Source organism: Passer domesticus, chromosome 1 (genome assembly GCF_036417665.1).
Source record: "Passer domesticus isolate bPasDom1 chromosome 1, bPasDom1.hap1, whole genome shotgun sequence".
In the NCBI taxonomy this organism is placed as follows: domain Eukaryota; kingdom Metazoa; phylum Chordata; class Aves; order Passeriformes; family Passeridae; genus Passer; species Passer domesticus.
Window position 1 is genome coordinate 152408958 of NC_087474.1, and position 12516 is coordinate 152421473.

Below are 12516 nucleotides of genomic sequence, written 5' to 3' on the forward strand. Positions count from 1 at the left end.
CTGATAATGCTAAGTAAAGTTTATATGGCCATAGAGTAATAATAAAGAAAAACTTAAGAGGTGTGCAAGAGGATCATCCATTTACTTAAAAGTGCTCTTGATATATGCAAACAAATGGGAGCAGAAAAGACATCAAACGGTACAAGTGGCTAACATTAACTGCTGGAAAATTATTTGAAATAATTCTTACCCTGCCTAACTGATGCATGTATTTCAGGTGTCACAGCTAGTATGCAGTGCCAACACTTCAGGGTCCCCAGTGCTTAACTCTTTCCAATCCAAGCAGAGTTGCCTTCATATCCCCAGTCCCCACACTCCCATCACCTCTGAAGCTATGTTGACAGACTGGAGGGATTCAGATGGACCAAAATGACTGCCAGGATGACTCTCTGCATCCTGGGCATAAGCACAGGAGCTGGCACTGGCATTCAAGCCTTGTGTGGATTCAGCACACATATTCACACGAGCTGCATGCCTTGCCTGTAGCACATTTGCTTGACAGCTGATAATCCATGAGATGCAGTTTGACAACACTCAAAATATTTCAGCTTTGAAGATGTATTTTCAAACATTTTTACGATGAACGTGTCTCATAAAACTGATTTGTAATGTACTTCAGGGCAGTTAACATTAACTTAACAAACAGGAGTCTTTCTTCTCAACTCATGCCCATTTACATCAGCGACAAACTCTTGGTATCATTCAAGAGAACAAGCCTATAGGTAGGACAGGCAAAGGTGACAACCTTGACTTACACTAGTGCCATCATTTCCTAAAAAACACCAACCAAATGAACTACAACAGCCACACACAAACCTGCTTAAAAACAAATCCAACTCCTTGCACACAAGCTTTAATTTTGCCTGTCTCACTACGTCAAGATATGCATTGGTTCCATCTATGCCCCCAGCTGGCAGGCAGGAACAAGAAAAAGGGGACTGCAGGCTGTTTGTGTGTCTGTATTCTCCAAGATACACAGCGAGAGGAAAATAATCTGCATTTACATTTACCATGCCAAAGCAGCTGCAGAAATCCAAAGTGGCCCCTACATATGCTTTTCCAAATGACAGAGACAATTTCTGTTACTGTGTTACTCAATAATTCAGCAGTTTGCAATACAAATATTCCCTGCCCTTCTGTCTCTTTACAGTATTAATTCCAAGTGTTTAGTAAGCACTGTTAGAGGTCTGGTGACAGACACCTTAAGTGTCTTTAAACTATTGCATTAAATTAATTTAACAATCGATTCTTTTGGAAATATATACAACTGCTGATAGACACAATAAAAATGTATTCCTTTTTTCTCTTTATCAAGAGAAAGACTCACACAAAAACCCGATAAAGGGAAAGGACAGTTTTGTATGCAAGAACAGAACTGGCTGACACAGGTTTCCACAGCCAGAGCAGGGAAGGCTGTCACAGGAAGAGGCAGAGACTTTCAGAAGACAAACTCTTCTATAATCTGTCCCCTCAGGTGGCCCCAGCTAAACTGCAAACAAGGAAGAAAATCTAGAGCACCTGATGACAAATGGAAGTTGTATAACAGATGGGATCAAATTCATTCCTTACTTTCATATAATCATGGTACTTCTTGACAGGGATATTTTAAAACAATCCTGGGATCACATCTTTCCACAGCCCCTGCTCTCAGACAGCTAATATATGCAATACCAAATCTGACAGTCTGACTGGGATAAAAAGCTATCTTCTCTCCTACTCAAAGCTTCTGTTTCAACAATGAAATACTCTCTGTATGCCAGGCAAGAAACAATCCAACTTCATGTAACAGCAGTATCTTATTCATGTGGTTTAGGATTTTGCTGTTAAGCTTGCCACACAGAACCAAAGACATATTCTGCAAAACAACACACCTTGCTGAACAAAGATATTTGTCAGGGGGAAGCTTTTAAGTTTGAATCCACATTGCAAGCTTGACAACAATAATCTCAGGCTATTTATTGCCCAACACCCAAATCTGCCACAACCTACAACAGAAAATGCTAATTAACTAAAAGCCATATTTAAAGTTCAAGCAGAGCACAAAGACAGAAAATTCTATGTCAATGAGGGGGGGGAGAGAATTAGAGCAAAAGCGACTTTGCAATTCTTACCACTAGGAACAGTAATAAGGAAGAATCCAGATTATCAGATCAATCTAGAAAATGTTTTACTGGTTTGAAGATTAACATACATGCTAATGTACACTTATATTTCCATATTATGTTACCAGAAATTCAGAATGACAGATTCTAAATGTTAGTAAGACTCCACTATCACAGCAGTATGACAGCTGTCACACTGCTACTGACACTTGGATCCAGGGTGCTGATGCTATGGAACAGATAGAGAAAAAAAACTTTAAAAACCTTCATAACACACAGTCTCTTGCTTTCTTTGGGGTCTCAAATGTTCCTGTGAAGAAACTTCTTGCATTTTTTTACCAAGTCAGATATGACACCAGATTAAAAAGCAACAAAAAAAAAATTAAATTGCAGGCGTCCTTATCACTGAATTACATGGGAGAAAATTATAATGGAATTAAAATTTGATTTTATCGCCTATATAATAAATAGGTTAGAAACAACACTCTCTTGTTACAGACTCCAAATTCACCTTAATCCCGCCTAGCATCACAGCGCCGCACACAAACCTGCAGGATACACCCTGCCCATGACAAATGTGCGACGATCCCCGTATTCCGCTCAGCCACGCTCCCAAGGACTGCGGCTGTCCCTTCAGGAGCTCTCCCCCTCCCGTTATCCATTACCACTGTCACTCCATCCCGCGGCTCTACCTGCATCCCGGGGAGCCGCCCGCGCCGGGCACGAAGCAGACGCGGTGCCCGGACGGGGGAAGGAGCCGCGGGAGCCCCGGGCAGGGCGGCCGGTCCCGGTGACCCGCGTGGTTCCCCGGGCAGGGAGCAGCGGCCGCCGCTTCCCCCGCGCCCCGGGGCCCCTCCTGGGCGTGCGGGGGGAAGCGGCGGCGGGACGGGAGAAGTTGCGAAGCGCTGAGGGAGCGCGGAGAGCAACAGCTGGAGCCGGGCGGGGAACCGGGGCCCCGCGGGAACGGGGCGGGGGGCGCACCGCCGGCGCCGAGGGAACGCGAGGGATGCGGCGGCGAGCGCGCCCCGCCCGGCCCCTCCCGCCCTGCAGGCACTCACCGAGCCGCCCCGCGCGCGGCGATGCGGGACCGGGATCCGGAGCGGGAGCGGGACCGGGAGCGGAGCCGGAGCCGCCGCCTCCCCCGCTCGGCCGGAGCAGCGACGGAGCGGCGCGCGCGGGTGGCGGGAGCGCGCCGGGAGCGCGCGCGGGCGGCGGGAGCGCGCGGGCGGCGGGAGCGCGCGCGCGGGGAGGGGGGAGCGGGGGGAGGGGGGAGCGGCCGCACAGCACCGCGGGCACCGGCCGTGCGGGCGGGCGTGCGCTGACCCGGATGTACCGGGGGGGGCGGCCAGCAGCAGGTGACTGCGCAAGCGCGCCCGGCCGCCAGCGCACTGCGCATGCACCTGCTTCGACTCCCAGTGTCTCGGGCACGGGCGGGGGAGCGAAAGAGAGGCGGGCGGGCGAGGCGGCGTGTGGGGCAGCCCCTTAAAGGCGCCGCCGCCCTCCCGCAGCCCCCGGGATCAGCTCATTAGGGTCGCTCAGTCAGCATTAGTGATCGGTCCCTGAGCCGGCTCTGTGGTTCTGGTGCTTTTTTAGGGCCTGGGCCGGGGGTTTGGAGTGTCTGCAGTTGGCAAAGCCAGGTTGGGAAGGGAGATGGGGTGCTCCTTATCTGGGAAAAGCGGGGCTGCTGGCTTAAAGCTGTTCGGAAACGTCTTCCCAGGTTGAGCAAAGCAAAAACAAATGAGTAATTATTTTTTAAAATGTGGAAAGTTTCATGCCTCAGTGAGCACTGCCAGAACCCCATTCCATTGCACTCAGGCTGATCCTGGAATGCTTTCCACCTCCATCTCCATGAAAACGCAAAAGACACCCAAAATGTGTTCAAAAATCACAAAAAAACCCCACATGGGGTTATGGGGTTGTTTACCCTGGAGAAAAGGAGCCTCAGGGGGCACCTTATGGCTTTCTACAGCTCCCTGACAGGAGGCTGTGGCCAGATCGGGTCGGTGTCTTCTCCCCAGTGACCAGAGACAGGACGAGAGGAAATGGCCTCAGGTTGCACCAGGGAAGGTTTAGATTGGATATTAGGGGGAAAATCCTCTTAGAAAGGGTTGTCAAGCATTGGAAGAGGCTGCCCGTGAAAGTGGTGGAGTCACCATCACGGAGGAGTTTAATATACCTGTAAATGTGGCACCTGGGGTTGTGGTTTAGTGGTGACTTTGCCATGGGTTTATGAATGGGCTCAATGATCTGAAAGGTCTTCTCCAGCATAAATGATTCTAAATGACTCTAAACACAAAAACATATTTTAAGAACATCCCACGGACTTAATTATAGGCTTTCTGTGCAGGGCCAGGATTTGGACTCAATCTTCCTTGTGGGTCTCTTCCAACTCAGCGTATTCTATGATTCTCTGATTTTATGAAGGTTTCACCTTCTCTATCACACCCTGGATTTTGGTATCCTCACATGGGAACAAAGCACACCCTGAACTCCTTCTCCTGCTGTGGATAAATTTGCCAAAGCAGAGGGGTTGCACAAATACCTTGTTTCAGAGCTTGCTGCTTTAGTAAAATTCCACATAGACCTACTTAGAAAACAATTAAAAGTTCTGCTGGTTTTGTTTTGCCTTTGTTTCGTTTTTGTTGTTGTTTTTTTGTTTGTTTGTTTGTTTTTTCTTAAAGTAACCTAGAATCTAGACGATGCTTTTCTAACTTTTGCCATCAAGTCTCCCCTGGCCTTCACACTGAGCTGTTCTGACACCAAGGGCAGTTCCCAGTTTTTTCAGTGAGGCTGCATGGGGAGAGGTTCAGAGACCGAGCGGGGCAGCCAGGCAGTACAAAACTTGCACCCTCAAATAGTAAAACATTATCAGTACAGCTCTAATCAAAGGGTATTCTCAATCTGAAAGAGACAAACCAACCACCTCACAGTCCAACCTCTTCTACTAGCTCCTCCTCAGAAGCCTGACAGCAGTTAAGTGCTCTTAAGTGAATATCAGGTACCCCTAAGCCCACTGAGAAAGTACAAAAGTGGAAAATAGCTCAAAGATTTATTTATATGTCAATATATTTCTGCTTTTATTATTGTACCTACATATATGTTGACTTAATCTGATAAACTTAGTTTGTCTTTAACTTATTAGGATTCAAGATATATGGATTGACTATAATAACTTTAAAGTATTCTAACTAAAAGAGTATCCTGGGATATGAAGGAAGCCATTTGTGAGTACAGTTCAGCTGCAAAACCTGTTTGGTGAACTCAAAGGAAATCACCACACTTGAGTTTTGGTCCTTGGGCAGCAGTCAGGCAAGAGCAGGGCTGGTGCACCACATACCTGCCCACTGCCTTCCCCTAAGCAGGGAAAAGGGAGTGCTCAGACAAGCTCTGGAGGCTCTGAGAGGTTTGTACAGACTGGAGCAAACAGAGGAGATGTTGAAGAAGATATGAAAAAAGATTTTTCACAGAAGCACCTTCAGCAGAATGACGGAAGTTCCAGTTCTGCCTGCGTGCGATTTGTGTAAGCGGCTGAACAAATGCTTGACATGGCTTTTCACTTCTGCCACAGAAAGGATTTTTTTTTGCAGTGGATACAAATTTTGAGGTGTGAATCAATGCACACTCCTTCCTGAGATGAGGCAGGTTATCACCACATCCTCATCTTCTCTAAGTCTACAGGGCTTTACAAGCCTGTGTGATCCAGGTTCCACTGAACTGAATTCCAGGGAAGCAGGATTGAGCTCTGAGTTAATGTTGGACTCGTTACCATTTGGGCTTAACAGAAACCAGGGGTCTCACCTGTCGTGCTATAGAGCTTTGTCCTTCTACACAGAACTAGAGCTACACAGAACCAGCCTCAGGGATGAACAGTTGTTGTTGCTCATAACATTATAAAGCACTCGGGGCTTGGCAGGGTGGGGTTAGACAAAGAAAATTTCCTACTGAAACCATGAGCATGTTTATAATAATATATAGTCTTTAGTATTCTCCAGAATTGTAAGATACCTTTGATTTGGATCTCACATCTTTCAGAAGTACAAGGATGCCCAGATGCTGAGCATCACTGATGCTTTAACAGCAGTTGCACACTAAGACATCCACATCCCACATAATAATTGAAGCATAAAAAAATTATTGAACACTGTGGAAAATGCTGCATGACTAAAAAACCCAGCAATTTTCTGTTAGTTCTGCCTTCACTTTTAATTTCTTAATTGCTTCTTCTGAATGCAAAATTATTTTACCAGGCTATCACTGCAATAAATATCAAAACTCTCCCCAAAAAAACAAACCCCAAACCAACAACAATAAAACCATTAAAGGCAGTAATTTTTGGTTAGTATCATAGAATAAAAGTGGTAACACAACATAACTGTTCCTATGCTGCTAAATGCCTGAGGATTTTGTTAGTTAGTTGGTGCCAGGCAGGTATATCTGACAGGAAAGAAAACAGGTCAGAGCATTTTTGTTAAGAAGAGATTAATAAGCTCTAAAATGACTCATGGATGTATATGTATTGCATATATGTGTGTATATACCAGTGACAAAAGATGACTTGACTTGATATACGGAGGGCCAGATGGATAAATAAAGCCACAGAAGCAAAGCTGCCCTTAGGTGCCATGCACTGTTGGAATATTTGGGTTGCTTTTCAACCTAATGGTAGCCTAGGGGAGAGTGTCCAAAGGGAAAAAGAAGTGACCATCACCCTGTGCCATGTGGACACCCATGTGTACTCAGCAGGGACAATAGAGCACCCTGACCACTGACAGCAGCCTTGTTTGTTCTGGGGGGGGACAGCAACAGCTCTGCCATTGCATGGATGAAAATAGAAAGTAAACATCCTATGGCTAAAGATTATTCTTTTAAAGAAATGGTTAAAAATGAAATTTCTTATGGAAAATGTCAAGGCTTTGAAGGGCTCCCTTGTTACACGGTCGTGGCTCATAGCACCTTTCAGTTCAGATAAAACCAACGTCAGGTTTTGCCCTCCCCTGCGCAGATTTCCCACATTCTCAAGTGGCACGGCAGTAGACAAGAGAGTGCAGAGGCAGTCACATTTATACCACAGAGTCCTCTAGGGCTCTCATTTAGATAGTACAAATCTTCTGATATGAATGTCGCTCTTCAGAATATAAACAGTTGTAACAAAATGTGAATGATCTACATAAATTTCCAGAAATGCAGACAAAACAAAAAGCCAAGGTCAAATCACTTCATAAGGATCCCTGAAGTGCTTCCAGATACTGTCACACCAAAGAGTTAGAATGTTTTATACTTGCATGGAGACAGGCATTCATAATCTCAGAATGCCTTCCCCGCAACCCCAAAGAAAAAAAAAAGGTCATTTTGATATTTGGGTGGCAAGTGGGAAAACTGAGATGCTTCTGGAGTCCAATCTTTTTACTCTGACAGACCTGGTGAAATCCTGTCATCTCCTCATGCTATGCCCCAGTCATTTCACGTGACTAATGGCATCAGTCATCTTCTCTTCTGCCATTACAAGGCCCAAGATTATTTTGGAGTTTGCTCATGTGGTGATCAGTTGCTCCCTACAAACGATCAGCATGGCCACTTTGTGTGGGGAGCCTCAGCTAAAACACACAGCATGCTCTCAATTAATGAACACTTCTTTAAGTCAAATAGCACAGGAAGGTTCAGTACCATGACAGTTGGACTGTGATCAAGAATAATGGAGATTTTACAAAATAAAGCTCTTTTTTTTTCACATTCTCACATTTTGCTGCCTTACCTTAAAAATACAGCTCACCAATATGAGAGATGGGGAAGAAAAAGGAAGAAAAAAGAGAAAATGTCAGGTGTTAAGCCTGCATTAGAAGAAGATTACAGACCAGTAAGCATAGAGGAAGAAGGAAAGAGGAACTGCAGCTATTTTAATCATGTTTTATCTCTACTGGAAAATAGAAAGATAAATTAGAGTAGTAGACCTGCTACAGAATAGAGCAGAACACAGTATTAGACTCTGAGATCTTTAAGCTGCTTATAAAAGTTTGTGAAATACTGAATTTCTTCAGTGATCACCACATGGACTCCATTGCACTGACAAGTCTTTGAGTAGTTGCAGTGGTGAACCTTCACTGGCAGCACACTGGCAAGGGAAGAGGCCTGCCAAGACACTGAGAACATCCAGCATCACCAGGTTTAGGAGGTCACGGCCACAGACTGCGCTTCTGAACTTACACTGGAGGAAAAGCCCCAGATGCACCTGTGTGTCTGTGCTTGGGGCAGTGGAAAAGCTGTGACACCTCAGCAGGTGCTGGGCCATCACCTTTACTCGTTTGAGAGGTGCCTTTCTCCAGCAAAACTCCTAAATGTCACTGTAAACTCCGAAATGCCACTGTATTTATTCACTCTGAGTAGCAGTCAGTAAGCCTCTAAGTGAGGGCTTCACCAGGCCAGAGGAGGCTGCAGATCAGGTGATGTAGAGTGGCAGAGTTTCACTTGACCTCCCATTAGCCCCCGTCAAGCCAGTTTATTAAACAAAGTAAACCCCCAGGACCACAGCAGGAAATAAAATATATATCTGATCTGGAACTTTCTCACAAACATTATCTTTTCTTTTTCTTTTCTTCCCCACAGATTTTTTTCAGATCAGCAGCATAATAGTATTCCAGTTAATGGACAGAATCAATGTTTCAGAGAACGGGGAAGACAATGTCCCAGAGAGTTAGACTGTCTCATGACTCTCTGGAAGAGAACCCAGATTTTTGTTTTGGTTTGATTTGGGTGTTTGTAACACACTTGTGTTGCCCAGATGGAAACAAACATTCATTGATCTCATTGAGATTTCTGCCTACCTCAGGAGCATGAGACTGGTATTTTACTTTGATCACATTCTTTGTCATGATGTAATCATTGCAGGGTTGTTTTTTTTTTATTGGTGAGTGTTTATTTAATTTTTTTCTTTTTCCCCAAAGTGCTTAATTCAGTTGTTATTAGAAGCCCTCAGAACAGCATTTGGCTCATAAGTGATTTTTGGGCTGTGTCTAGGTGTTACCAAGGGAGGTAACAAGGTAACAATGGTAACATGGGAGGTGTTACCATTTCACTTTGCCTCAGCTGCTTCCTCTGCTACAGCTGTTCTTGGTTTCCTCTTCACATCACAGGGGAAGTTGCAATCTTCTGTTGGGGAAATAGGTAACTTAATGAAAGCACCTCAGGGAAGGGCTCTGCAGAGCATCAATCACAGGGGACAACTGCAAAATTCAGTGAATAAACATGGACTTCATGGAACAACAGTGTAAGGCACTGCTGGCCAAGACATGAGCAAGGACAGCATCTCAGCTGCATCCCATGGGATGTGTTCCTTGAGCTCCAGTGGCAAAACCACGAGCTGAGGGTGCTCAGCACCTCCCAGCACTGCAGTGTCACTGTTGCCTCTGTTCTGCCCTTGTACCACTATTTCAGTTTGAAGGGACCTGACTGTTTGGTCCCATCTGAAAACTAGAATTCAATTTAGTAAATCAAAACCACAACTGGTTCTGCAGCATTCACTTGAAATTCTATAAACTAAATTTCTCTTTGTGTGTGATCTAATTGATATTGAGTACAAGGCTACTGAATAATGAGAGAAAAAATAGACTATTATTTAGTTATTAACTCACCAACTACATCTACCTCTTTAAAATTACACTGTTTTGATGCAGTCATCTGTTGTATACCTTTATACTTCTGCCTTCTTGCAATGCCATCAATATGCTCCAAGGAGCAGCAGACATTAAAATAATTTTAGTGTACCAAATTGCTGAATGTAAAGAACTTTGAAGAAACACTTTCGTTATCAGTACACATATTTTCTTGTAGGTTCTCTTATGACCTCATATGTTAGGTAGCACTCTTTTTCTATGGGATAAGAAATTCCCAGTCACCCATCACCCTCACGGGAGGAATGTTTGTGTTATGAAGCAGAATCTTTTAGCACAATCATTTTAAGATGCCTGGGTAGCTCGAAGGACAGAAATAGAGTCCTTACTGGTCCCACAAGCACAAGTCCCTCTAGCTGCAAGGAAGAGTTTGCTAGCAGAGGAAATGGAAAGCCAGGACTTTCCTGTGCTGTAATCTGTGAGAGACAGACTGGGTGCAGATGAACGCTTCCATGAAACAAAGCATTTAGGCAGGCACTTCAACACTTCCTCTGCTGAGGAACTGTAACACTGCACACCAGACGTCTTTCTCTTCCTTTTTCCTGAGCAGGAATATGGCACCTAGGGCTAAATATAGCACCAGATACAGCTGTTTAATATTCAGTTAGCAAGAAAGGAGAGTAAAGCTGGTATTGCACATTGTAATTGCCTAAACTTATTCGGAGTTTTCCCAATTGATTAAAAGATAATATTTTTTATGTCCAGCTGATAAACCCCACGCATGAGCTGGGAAACATTCTGTGCCTGTTTATAGCAATCTGGATCCAGTCCCATCTGAGACATCTGGGATCCTGGAGTCACAGCTTAGGTACCTATTATGTTAATGATCAGACTAGACAGCTTTCCCCATGACCACACCACCTCTGCAGGATTGCATCACAAACCAGTGGGACTTTTTAAATGCATGCTCATATTGTCCTGATTCTAAATTGTTCCTGTCTCAAGCAGTGAACAAGCTAAAAACCTCAGAGAAGCAAAACAGTCTTCTCTTGTGAGGTGCTAGGCTGTAAGTCTGAAGCTTAGACCATATTTCTGACCTCAGACTTCTCATATGACATTAAGCAAGAAGGCTGTGAAGCCTGCAGTGGTACCTCCCATTCTGCAAACTTCTAAGTGCCTAAAGTGGTGCCATTAAACTTCAGTAATTTCATATGCAAAAAGCTAAATTGGAAATATTTGTACAATGCCTTAAAAACCACTGGTGCAATTCTTGCTCTTAGCAGCTTGCAGACTAAGTTGTAGATGAGAGGAAACCACAAACGCTGAGATCTGCTGTACACATTGGCTTTCTACAACCAAGCTAGTCCTAAACAACAAACCTGGGCACAAAAGTTGGAGCAGCACAGTGTCTCTACTATGTGTTATGCAGTGAGGCTGATCACTTGGAGTTGTTTTCCAGCTTGCCTGTGAGCCCTTAGCCTATGACAGGTAGCCATTCTTCCTGTTCCAGGACACACAGCCTGCACTCCCCTGGAAATCAGGTTTGTGGTGCTGGACACTCAACAGCATGTGAATGCTGCCCAGTCAGCCTGCTTGGGTCATCTCCTGCCTGGCTGGCAAGATGTAAGAGAGAGACTGGGGGAGCTGCAGTGGAAGCAATGGGAACATAGCAGGGAAGGGGGGAGCTGGAAACAGGGAAGAACCCAGAAGTTTTGCACTGAAAAAGATCCAGTGGGAAATTCAGGGTACACAGAATGCAAATCAGGGGAAAATTACAATTCATTAGTTACACTGTTCACAGGACTCTATTTTTCAATTATATTTTCTTCTCTTCCAAAAAAAGACAAACGGTACCTGCTCCTTCATGCTCCCATTATGTTGCCATTATTATTTTAATATTAATTGTTTATCAGTTGAATTTTACTTTAAAAGGCTGGCAGGGGCAGATGTAGAGAATACAACATTTCTGTGATTCGTTGAAAGAAGACCAGCTTAAGCAGGGACATGAGAGGGGCTGGGGAACCACGTGAGAGCAAGGAGAGGCATAAGGGCAGTGAGCCAGTCATAAGTGTGCATGCTTCTAAATGGTTTTAATGGGGTCACTTCTGTCCTAAGGCACAACACACTGCTGCTCGGATGACAGACTGCCCCTGAGCTTGTGAAAGGTTTTGCAGCTGAGTGGGACAAGCTTGGCTTTAGTGCAGAGGGGGCTGCACTCAGGACTTGAATGTGGCCAGATGGCAAAGAGGGGCACGTGTGCCCATTGGAAGACTGAATGGCTACCAAGAAATGAGGCAGAGAGTGGGAGACCATGGTGCAGAAAAAGACCTCACGTCATATTGAGACTTGGACAAAGGTTTCAGAAGAAGTGGGTGGTTTGGGAAAGGCTGCAAAGGGACAACATTACAATATAATGTCTGTCAGTGAGAGGGAATGACTGCAGGTTTATTCTGCAATAAACATTCAAGTTGTTCAGTGCAGAATGTTTTAAAACCTTCCTCATCCTCATTAGTACACCTAATCACCCAGCGATTCTGTTTTCTCTTTTCCATATCATGTTCTTCTGGTATTGCGGAGAAATAGAAAATATACTTTTAAATTAAGAAATTGTAATTGAGTAGACAATAAACAACATGATGTGGTCCAAACACATAGCAGTTTTGAACTCTCCTCATTTAGAGCCTTTCTTACAAAAGTGTTTGCCCAATACTGTTCCCTCTACACTACTGTCCATCCCTGCCACAAGAAAATTGAAGGCAGGCGTAGGAGGATTTTGTTAGAATTAATCACTGATCACCTTCTTGTAAAGG

The 12516-nt window shown here is 44.6% G+C and overlaps 1 protein-coding gene across 9 annotated transcripts in view; it reads right to left on the bottom strand.

Moving 5' to 3' along the window:
• The window catches only part of CYRIB (CYFIP related Rac1 interactor B), a 94991-nt gene that overhangs the window by 70692 nt on the left and 11783 nt on the right, over window positions 1-12516 (bottom strand). For 2 of the 9 annotated variants that reach the window (XM_064397107.1, XM_064397081.1), the window contains exon 1: window positions 3161-3347. The exons of 4 other annotated variants lie outside the window; for them this stretch is intronic. The gene's annotated coding sequence lies outside the window, so the exon portion shown is untranslated. Of the gene's footprint in view, window positions 1-3160; window positions 3349-12516 lie in introns of those variants that run through there. 3 more of the 9 variants (XM_064397090.1, XM_064397066.1, XM_064397126.1) reach the window with 3 other exon arrangements.